This window comes from the organism of the source record quoted next, unplaced genomic scaffold, assembly GCF_019419815.1.
Source record: "Pyrus x bretschneideri cultivar Hongxiangsu unplaced genomic scaffold, Pyrus_bretschneideri_v1 Contig74, whole genome shotgun sequence".
In the NCBI taxonomy this organism is placed as follows: Eukaryota; Viridiplantae; Streptophyta; class Magnoliopsida; order Rosales; family Rosaceae; genus Pyrus; species Pyrus x bretschneideri.
In genome coordinates this window covers 751,579-759,474 of record NW_025999814.1, presented here as the reverse complement: position 1 = coordinate 759,474, position 7,896 = coordinate 751,579, and the positions used below count along the sequence as shown (strand labels likewise).

The window sequence follows — 7,896 nt, the reverse complement described above, 5'->3', positions numbered from 1 at the left end:
TCAATGTATATTGTGTGTTGATATGCAAATGCTTTGCAAGTGATTTGGCCTCGAATGTTGGGCTTCACATTGTTTTATTTAGGGCTGGTTTGGTATTGCTGTGCTTTGAAAAAAAGCTGATTCTGCTGTGCTGTGAGAATAAGCGGCTGTGAAATAAAGCAGTAGAGTGTTTAGTAAACTTTTTTGTAAAAGTGCTTTTGAAAAAAAAAAAACAGTATTATAGTGTTTGGTAAACTTTTATGTAAAGCAAATGTGAAAAAAAACCGATTTTTCAAAGCTGGGTTTTGCAGCTTCTTGTTTTTGGCTTTTTTTCACCCAAAACTGTGAAAAAAAGCTGAAGCTGAATGTTTACCAAACACAAAAACAACTACCAGCTTTTTTTGATACAAACTTTTTTCAGAATCACCTCAGTACCAAACCAGGTCTTAGTCGGAGGGCTGAATACCGAATCACTGATTCAGCTTGTGCTCCCATATCTATCTTTATTTAAGGGAGTAAGGCTTTTAGTTTGCATACAGGGAGCTTTTGTAGTTGAATCTGGAATTTCCCTTATGTAGCGATAACCCTTTGGTATTACGAGCGAGTGTTGTGATGATTAGAATTAGATCATGTGTTGTAGTTGAGTGCATCTGAGTTTTGTAGATTTCATTCTCCCTCTGCACGCCGATATTTTAAGCTGTTCTGTACGTAGTGTTTGGTGCTGATTAATGTTGTGTGTTGTCATTTTCGTCTATCCTTACATACTGCACTTGCGATCCTTGTTACTTGGGCAAGTACCGGAATAAACCTTGCAACCTTTGTGTAGGAATGTCTCTCAAATTGCATTGGATTGGCATCTTGTTCTTGATGAATTCAGGTTTTCTGTTTCTGTTAAAGAGCTTTGAGATTTACCGGCAACCGCGACACAATATTTTGTTTGCAGATTTTATGGTTTCGTTGCGACACAATCCTTCCTGCATGTAACTAAACATTTGCCGGATATGCGTGCTTGCCTACTTGCTGGTGGATTTTAGATCTCTTCGTAAATTTAGAGTAATTTAGTACATCGTTGTACCAAAAAAGGAATGTCCTTCCATTCAATCAATCTCTCTCGTTGTTTTATTTTATGCAAACGAACTACCGATTTTGATCTAAAAATCTAAATTGTACGGAGCGAATTGTTTTGCCTGACTAAGCTTCAGCTGGTTTTTACTGTTTATTCGCTATGATCTATCAGTGCTATGATTGTCGCGAAAGGTAAATGTTATTGCCATTTCAAAAGATTTTCTGCACTTCTCCAACATGAAAAATGGAACTCCGAAAGGATCATTCTACATTTCTCTTACATAAAAATCATAAACTACTAAAAGATCATTTTGCATTTCATTTGAGAGTCGGGAGGAAAAATGCATTATTTCTTTATTAAGAAAATGACAAAGAATTGCAATGATTTAAACATAAATTACTTATAATGACTTCTCCAGAGCATTAATACTCATTTTCTAATGACGTGTTTGATAACTATTTCGTTTTTCATCTTTTTAAAAACTAAAAACTGCTTTCTTGAATTTCAAAATTTTTAGCTTTAGTTTTTAATTTTTGTTTTATTTATGCGCTTCAAGAACTTATTGGTGCATTGGTGGGTATGTTGAGGCTCGGTGTTTTTTGGGTTTTCAAATTCAATACAAAATTAGGTTATCCATTATGTGGTTTAGCAGAATTTTTTCTCCTTTAATGTAAATATATAGTTGTAGTAGAAAAATAAAAAAAAAGTGGTTGATGCCGCGAAGGTGACTATCCTTCCCGCTGAAACATATTTGCCCTTTCTCAAAGTCTAAAGGGAGAGTGGTGTTCCCTACAGGAAGCCAAAGTTCACAACTTTACAAATTTCTTCGTTTTCAGTTTTCGATGGCATACTTAGATTGCTGCCAAAGAACGTTGTAGTCTGCAAATCTCGCCACTCAATTAACAACCACCGCCGTGGCAACCTTTTCACGATGTGGGTTCGCCGCCCAACTGGTCCCACAACACTTCACCTTCCACCCAGAGCTTCCCAGCTCAGAGTTCGATTCTCACGCATACGGCGCCGTTCTCCAGCACTGTCTGTGAAACGGCTATTCAACTTCCGCAGTGGGCCTTCATTGCGAGATTTTGAAAAAAAGGCGGCTGCTTGGACTTGTTTACTGAACATTCTTCTCAATATATATATGTCAAAGTGGGTATGCTCGTTGATGCTGCTAACCTGTTTGATGAAATGTGCGAGATAAATGTTATTTCGTTCGTTATTTTGTTAAGTCGATGTCGCTAGAGATGTTTTGTTGATATTGTTTGTAAGGATATGGTTGTTTGGACTGGGATGGTAGCATGTTATGCCGAGAATGGTTGTTCTGAAGAAGCACTCAAACTCTTCTCTCGAATGAGGGTGATTGGATTCAGGCCAAATAATTATAGTTTTACGGGTACGCTTAAGGCTTGTGTGGATTAGAGGCCTTAAATGGAGGGAAGAGTGTCCATTGGCGTGTAATAAAATCATTTTATGAAGGGGATCTGTATTTGAGTACAGCATTGCTTGATATGTGCACCAAGTTTGGAGATATTCAGGAGGCTCGGCAAGTATTTCAAGTGATACCCAAAAATGATGCGGTTGCTTGGAGCCTCATGGTTTCACGGTTTACTTAGAGTGACCGCTGCAAAGAGGCTCTGGACTTGTTTTGTTAGATGAGGCCAGCATTTGTTGTTCCCAACCATTTTACATATGCTAGCATGCTGCAAGCTTGTGCAACTATGGAGCATTTAGTTTTCGGGAAGCAAATCCATTGCCATGTAACCAAGGTTGGTATTGATTCTGTTGTCTATGTTTCAAATGCCCTCATGGGTGTCTATGCTAAATGTGGAAAGATAGAGGGCTCTATGGACTTATTTGTGGAGATTGGGATCGCCAAATAGAAATTATGTATCTTGGAACACGATGATTGTTTACGCCCAGTTAGGTGATGGCGAGAAGGCGTTGTTGTTATTTCAAGATATGCTTAGATGCCAAGTCGAGGCAACAGAAGTGACGTACTCTAGTGCTCTCCGTGCTTCTTCTGGCTTAGCAGCGTTGGAGCCAGGAGTTCAGATACATTCTGTAACTGTCAAAACCATATATGACAAGGATACTAGTGGGTAATTCATTGATAGACATGCATGCCAAATGTGGGAACATTAAAGATGCTGGCCTGGTGTTTGATAAGTTGAAGCAACGAGATTAGGTTTCATGGAATACCATGATCTCGGGATATTCTATACATCGCCTTGGCCTTGGGACTCTAATTTTTTTTTAAATGATGCAGGAAACAAATTGCAAATCAAACAAGTTAATTTTTTGTTAGTGTCCTGTCAGCATGTAGCAATGCAGGAGTGTTAGATCAATGACAAGCTTATTTTGACTCTCTGGTACATGACTATAATGTTGAACCATGCATAGAGCACTACACTTGTATGGTCGGGCTTTTAGGGAGGCTGCGAAGTTGATTCAGGAAATCCCATGTGAACCTAGTATTATAGTGTGGCGTGCTTTGCTTGGAGCTTGTGTTCTCCATAATGATATCGAACTTGGAAGGACGGCTGCCAAGCATGTTCTTGAAATGGATCCTCAGGATGAGGCAACCCATGTGTTATTGTCAAACATATATGCCACCATGAAGAGATGGAATAATGTAGCGTATGTTATCAAAAACATGAAAAGGAAAGGAGTAAAGAAGGAACCTGGCCTAAGTTAGATTGAGAACCAGGACACAGTTCATTAATTCACTGTGGGCGATACTTCACATCCTGATATGAAACTGATCAAGGGCATGCTGGATTGGTTGAAATTGTGAACCTTGAAGGCAGGACATATTACCAATTGTAATGCCATTTTGCTTGATGTGGCGGACGATGAAAAAAAGTGCCTCTTGTGGGTACACAGCGAAAGATTTGCTCTAGCATTTGGGCTGGATAGAGGACCATCTGCGAGCCCCATTTGTATCATAAAAAGTCTTCGGATATGTATGGATTGCGATGCCACAGTGAAGTTAATATCAAAGGTTGTGCAGCGAGATATTACTGTCAGAGATATCAATTGATTCCATCACTTTCAGGATGGAGTTTGCTCTTGTGGTGATTACTGGTGATTGATCTGCTTTATTTGGATCTATGGTTCCTCGAGGGTTGAACTGAAGAAGTGCCCTTGTCCTCAAGGATTCACTCCCTTCCAGGTAATTACTTAGCCATGACCAAGTATGTGAACAATTTACCCAGTTTTTGCTTTGCTTCACATCTTGTATGTTTTATGCTGCTAATTTATTTTCTTTGCAGTTCTTAATGGCTAGAAATTGACTATTAAAACCTACTGATTCCATTACTTGTGCACATAGGTATTGCCCACTTGTTTAATGCATGTTTTTTCTTGGTCTTAAAGTAATTCTGTATCAAGAAGAAAAAGTTGTGTCAAGTTTAGACCATTGGCTGTATCTTCTACATCCATCAGTCCAAACAAATGCATTACACATTTACACATTCATTAATCATTTCTCTCAAAATGTTTGCAGCCTTTCAGTAGGGATAAACTTTCTAGTTTGGCCGTTGTGATAATCATGATAAAGAAGTTTACATTTCTTTTGCTGATTGGAAAGTGCTGATTGGAAAGTCCCAGCATTTTCCCAATTAAAAGACTCCTACATCAATTGTCTAAATGTGAACTGCAACTCCCACTGAACTTGTTAATTGTTGGTTACATTTTTTATCCCTTTTCATTGTTCTTTTTTTACTTTAGAAACTTTCTTATTCCTATTGTATAGCTTTTTTCTTATTCCTATTGTCTAAAGATGATTACAGATTATATGAATTGTTATTGTGCATCATCTTTTCCCTATCCATGTGGGGATCACACCAGTTTAAAGGAATTGGGAACCTTGATCTTTTAAAATCCGAGTGCATGCACCCATGTGTATCTAGTATTTTACCAAATTATAATTTATACATATGTTGGTATATCTATGACCTGAATCCATATTGAAATTTAATGGTACAACATTGGAGAGGTTATTATATTTTATGTGCTTCCCTTTCAGTTTAAAAAGACTGATGCACAAGCATAATAAAATTGTGAATGCATTGACCTGAAGCGAAAGGATGTATTTTTCATGTTGCGTATTTGCATGTATCCATCAAATATGCGGTATGCATGGATAATGTTAGATTCATGGCAATATGCGGTATCCGTCAAATATCTTCTGCATGTTGTGGACTTGCGTGTCGTATCAAACTTGCTAGTTATTTGTGGAATTAGACGTCGTATCACATCGTAAAATATACTGTATTAGCACACCACCTTTTGAATCGTCTAACATTGCGATTTGAATCATGACATTTTGACTTTGATTCTCATCCTTGTAGATAACATTTTAGGTGGTAGTGGATTGAGAAATCTCATGATGAATTAGGTAAGCATATTTCTAATTGCTCCATGGAAAGATCAGCGTGAACCAAAGGCATATCTCCCTTTCTTCGAATCATCATAAACTGCAAGTGGTTCTTTAGGCTAGGGTGGAAGTTCTACCCTTTGGATCTTCACTTTAGAAAATCATTTGTGACGGCAGGCATCGCCAACTTCTTAGTCTGCTATTAGTATGATGACTACAATAGTTACATAGCCATATCTAAGCCTAGGATAATATCAAATATCCTTCCATTTATTTGCTGCACATATCTTAATGGCTCACTTTTGGGACTCATCATCAGGGATATGACTATATTTATCGGAACTTGGGACTAGTGTTAGTTTAAACATATTAGGATATGACTATACAAACAGAGCCTGGGGCGGCAACTGTGAGTGTAAAAACAGGAATGCACTGTATTACCAGAGCTAGTGACTCATCAGGAGTATGATAAGATATCAACTTATGAAGAAATATATTGAGAATTGGTCTAGAGATCGTTTCTTTATGCTTACAATCCTCAACCATGTGTCAGTTTTTCCCCTTTGTTTTGCAGGAAACACAGTATTGCCTCTTAGCTACATTTTTTTCATTCTCTTGGAATCACTCTGTCAATTGTCTTTGTGTTTCTCCAACTAGTTATAGAAACTTATAGAAAAATTTCTATAACTATTTGCCTTCCATTTGAGGGATTTTAGCTCTGAGAAAGCAACAGTTCATCTCACTGAAAAACAATATAGTTTATTGGTAAGGCTTTGCTTCAAAAGAGAATTGACCATCCAACTACTTATTTCCCACTATCCCTAGGAGTATACAAATTTTTCTAATTTTCCAGTTGGTCGAATTACTATTTGACTTCGTTTTGGGTTTTCCACTGAGACCTTTTGTTATCTCTACCTTCAGATGGTGCACTAGAGGCTGAACATTGTATAACTTTTTTGTCGACGACTTTGAAACAGATTTAATGCCAAACATTTCCTAGAATGGAATCAGCAAGGACAGACTTATGTCTAAGGTTAATATTTTCATTCCTCTTTGGACTCAGTTTTGGACAATTTATGTCACCGAATCTATAAATTAACAGGCTACTTAGCTATGAACTTGCATATTTTTATCTCGCATCTTTACTGTAGCAAAACGAAGGTTTTTAATTGTTCGTCCAATTTCTATAGCATCTTGCTGCAAGCTGAAACTGATTTTACACTCATCTTTTTTCCCAAATTATTTTTGTGGATGATTACTGTTGCCATCTGTTTTTATGCTTTCATTGTTCATGTTGCTGATACTAACTATTAGAAACTTGTTTTGTGCTCGACTTAGATGTATAACTAAAATTTATAGAAGACGTGGAGCTTGATACGTCAGCAGCAATTTGCAAGCGCTGCACAGTGTGTTCCATTGTCGAAGCAAGAGAATATAAGTGGCCTCTGTTTGACAGCGATACTTACGGTTAAGAGCACTCTGATTCTGAGAATGTAGGTGAGGAAGGTGACTTTAGAAAGAAGGCTAAAGAAACTCCCTTTCCGGAGATTGCTTACATCAATTTGCCGATCAGGTTAGAAAGTTGCTCTTGTCAAGCTTTCTAAACTTATAAGTCCGGAATATACTCCGAAGTCCCAAGTCACACAAAGTTTGTCAGAATCTTGTCTTGCCAATGGTGGTTATTTGAGGAGACAAATGAAATTATTCAGAGAGGGATACTTAGATACGATTTTAGGATCAGTTCAAGATCACATATGTAAATCTTGAAGGTGTAAGTTGTAACGATTAGTTGTTCAGGCCTAAATTCAAATTTATTGTACTCCCATTGGATTCGTAGGCTCTAAAGGCCTTTATATCACGATATGTACCCTTAAATTCGATTTTGGTTATCTGTCCCCTAATTTTCCTTCGATGTTTAAGTCGTGCTGCATTACGTAGGAAAATCGTGTTCTTCTCAGAGATTTGAATGCAGGCTGTAACTTGTGAGTGGCATTGATGCTGGTTTTTTTTAGCTCCCATTTTTTGGTGGTTAATAGTGAGTTTTTTCCAACAGAACATGAAAAGATGATATAAATTTATTTCAGTGTTGCTCATGTGGAAAATTCCTTGGGCCATTCTTAAGTTGTACGCCAGCCCATCGGATCAGTCATTGCTTGTAACTAACATTCAGAAGCAGAAGCTCAAAGTAGAAAACACACAACCACAAACTAAGGTCTCATTTAGAAGTACTTTTAAAATGATTAAAAGCGATTTTTGTGAAATATTTTTAGAACCAATATTTAGTAAAAATACAAGTGAATTCTGGAAAAGCACTTTCAACAAAAAACACATAATTGGTGCTTCTTGCAGGAAACACGTGCTTTTGGAACCCTAATTAAGTAAAAATTAAACTATAATAAATGCGATAAAAACTTAACAAAAAATTATGACGGTCATTCAACAATGTATGTTATACATGAACCTTTTCAACCGT

At 37.3% G+C, this 7,896-nt stretch overlaps 1 pseudogene; it reads left to right on the top strand.

The window, feature by feature from the left end:
* Window positions 1-1,976: 1,976 nt before the first annotated feature.
* LOC103950420 lies at window positions 1,977-7,333 on the top strand (annotated as a pseudogene).
* Window positions 7,334-7,896: the final 563 nt, after the last annotated feature.